Source organism: Prionailurus bengalensis, chromosome B1 (genome assembly GCF_016509475.1).
Source record: "Prionailurus bengalensis isolate Pbe53 chromosome B1, Fcat_Pben_1.1_paternal_pri, whole genome shotgun sequence".
Classification (NCBI taxonomy): Eukaryota; Metazoa; Chordata; class Mammalia; order Carnivora; family Felidae; genus Prionailurus; species Prionailurus bengalensis.
In genome coordinates, this window is record NC_057344.1 from 44,562,731 (window position 1) to 44,566,270 (window position 3,540).

Genomic DNA, 3,540 nt, shown 5'->3' on the forward strand with positions numbered 1-3,540 from the left:
GAATCGCGCGAGATGTGGCTCCTTCCTGCGGGCAGGGAGCCGGAGCGCCGAGCGCACTGGCGGTGCGTGGGGCGTGCCTTGCCCTCTGAGCCGGCGCGCGGAGTCTCTGGCCGAGGTCGGAAGTCTTGGAAAGGCAGGGATGGAGGATGACAGGTTAAGGGAGCATTTTGAGTTTCAGAGAAAGACAAAGCTTCTTCGGGATTAATCAGCCCATCCTCCTCACTCGGTAGATTAAATGGGAAAACAGGCCCGCTGACCCCGGTACTATGTCGGACCGCACTAAAGGGCCGGGAATGGTGCCGGGAACCCGAGGGAGACGCAATAGAACGATAGGGCTCTGGCAGCGGCTTCGTCTACCCAGACTCCTGGGTGCACAGGAGAATGGATACCATTGGCATTTGCAAAGAAAAAAGGGTTATCTCTGGGGCTTTCCCCCTCCTCGTTCTGTTTTATTAGGATTTCAAGGCTGCCAAAAAAAAAAAAAAAGATGTCTAAAAAATGCAGAGGTGAGCTTCACCGGATTTAAAAGCTGCACGAGAGGTTGGAAACGAGATATTTTTGTCAAAACAAGATGACATAATTGAGGTGAAAAGTTTAAACGAATTTCCCACAGTCATGAAGCTAATGGCCCTGCCCTGCTCTCCTGAGTATTTAATTTTATGGAAGACGTCGGCTCCTTTGGGTATTCTGTAAGATACTTGCCTGTTTTCTATCTAGATTATAGGGCAAGGGTTCAGGGAATGTTTTTTAGTTTTATTTCTTCAGAACCGAGAAAAAAACTTACAACACTTTAATTCTCTTACAGGTCAATACACACACAGATATCCACAAGTTTACTTATACCTTCTCAAATTTATAACATCTAAATAGCTTCTGCTCTGCAGGAAGAGGGTGAAGAATGCCAGAACTGCCCCATTCTCTAGGATCTTGTCAGATGATTAGCTAATATCATAGATTAATAGCTGGCATTTGCTAATCTCTTACTACATTCTAGGTAGACTTGTAAGCATCTTACAGGCGTAATCCCATTTAGTCGTCCTGGCAACTTGATGAAGTACAGACTATGGTTATCCCTATTTGCAGAGGTAAAATGACTTACCCAAAGTCATACTACCAGCAAGTGATGGAGTCAAAATTATAAACACAGTATCTTATCTTCAGAGTCTCCACCTAAGTAACTTACCTAAAATCAGTCGGTTAAGTGACAAAACTAGAACTTGAATTTAGATCATCTCTAAATCTCCATATCCTCTATATGAGCTGTTCACAATTTTGTTTTGGTCTCAAGAACTCTGCCCTGTAATTATTGAGAACCCTATAGGGTATTGTTTATGTAAGTTATATATATCACTGTTTACTGTACTAGAAATTAAAACAAATTTAAATATTTACTAATTCATTTAAAATAACGTTAAAAGCCCATTTCTTGTAAAATTTTTTATGGAAAAATAACTAGTTTCCAAAGTGAAAGAAAAATCAGAGAAAAGAATGACATTGCTTTACAGTTTTGTAAATTTCTTTAATGTCTAGTTTAATAGAAAACTGTTGGATTCTCATATTTGTTTCGGCATTCAAACTGTTACAACTTTAGTTTTGGTTGATGTATGTGAAGAAAACCCAGCCTCCGTCAACTATGCTGTAGCTGGAGAAGGAGGAAGTATTTTAATAGCCTCTTCAGATAATTGTGGCTATTCTTTTTAATGCTACACTAAAATTCAACAAGTGGTGGCTTTTTAAAGGTTAGTTGCAATATGGAATCTGAAAACATATCAGTGAATTTTTTATACTCTGATACATTAAAATCCATTGGTCAGTTTTGCAGTTTGAGTGGATTTTTTACCTATACGTGATTTATGAGATCAACCATTGGTCATTTGGAAAATATCAGTTCACTGTGCTGTGCAGTCTTCCAAATATTAACACATTTCGTAATACAATATATGTGTATATATATATATTTTTTAATTACCATCAATCTCATTAGAAGAGTCTGTAAATATTGGGAAGCTGTCAAGCTCTTAGCAAATACAAGTTCTCTAAATTCTGCTTTTTTTCTTGAAAGGCCAGATTTTATCACAGGCAAGAAGTACTGTCAGTTGTTTTCCTTGAGGTGACCAGCTCACTTTGTTTTCAAGAAAAGCTCTGTCAAATAGCTAAATCTGACTAGTCCTAGTTTCTCTGTTGTACTTTTAAATAAAAATGTTGCTCTATGAAAAAAAGAGTAGCTAGTTCAGTTACCAATTCAAATAATCTTTCTTTTTCCTCAAGAGACCAGCATACTTTAGTATACAGAACTGTTTTATGCATACTATTTTGTCACATAGAATTTGAAAAAGGTGTGAACGCAAGGGTTAGGATTTAATAAAATTAATAATTTGTACTTCGTGAACAGTATTTTTTTTTTTAATTTTTTTTAACATTTTATTTATTTTTGGGACAGAGAGAGACAGAGCATGAACGGGGGAGGGGCAGAGAGAGAGGGAGACACAGAATCGGAAGCAGGCTCCAGGCTCTGAGCTGTCAGCACAGAGCCCGACCCGGGGCTCGAACTGACGGACCGCGAGATCGTGACCTGAGCTGAAGTCCGATGCTTAACCGACTGAGCCACCCAGGCGCCCCGTGAACAGTATTTTTAAGTGAAATATGCACTATTTTTATTATGGATGCATGGCAGTGCACAATACAATGAATGACTACACTTTGTTTTTGTTAGGGTCAGGCGTAAGGCAGGGTAAAGATAGGAGTCAGAGGCTAAAAAATTTTAGCAGTCAAAGGCTTTATTTGGGAACTAAGGTCTCGGGGGAGGTTCTGTGACTCAAGGAGAGAGAGAGGAGTCAGGGAAGTCGCCCCCAGGTGTGGAGGGGTGGGGTTTTTAAGCTGCAGCGGTTGGGGGTTTAGGTCCCGGTGGGCCTTTTTTGCCTCAGGCAAAAGGAACCTCCAATTCCTTGCACGCTACTAGGGGCTTTTCGTTGGGTTGCACTGGCAAGATGGCCGTCCCTTCTGTGGTTCCAAGGACATCCTAACAGTTTTCACAATTCCTGCTAAGGCGCAAGCAGTTTTACCCACCATTGCTTTTGCATCAACAGTGCAAATGTCAAAAACATAGCAATGGGGCGCCTGGATGGCTCAGTTGGTGACGCGTCTGACTTTGGCTCAGGTCATGATCTCGGGGTTCACAAGTTCCAGCCCTACATTGGGCTCTGTGCTGACAGCTCAGAGCTTGGAGCCTGCTTCAGATTCTATGTCTCCCTCTCTCTCTGCCCCTCCCTGGCTCATACTCTGTCTCTCAAAATAAATAAAACATTAAATTTAAAAAAAAAAAGCGAAAAAAGCAAATTATGTCTTAGTATTAATAGTTTTGTTGTTTTAAATAGGCTCCATGCCTAGTCCAGAGCCCAACACGGGGCTTGAACACATGACCCTGAGATCAAGTCCTGAGCTGAGATCAAGAGTTGGTTGCTTAATGGACTGATCTTATGATCCTTGAAAGGATCCCCAGCTTGCATGGACCATAGCAATTAAATGTGCCCACCCTGCAGC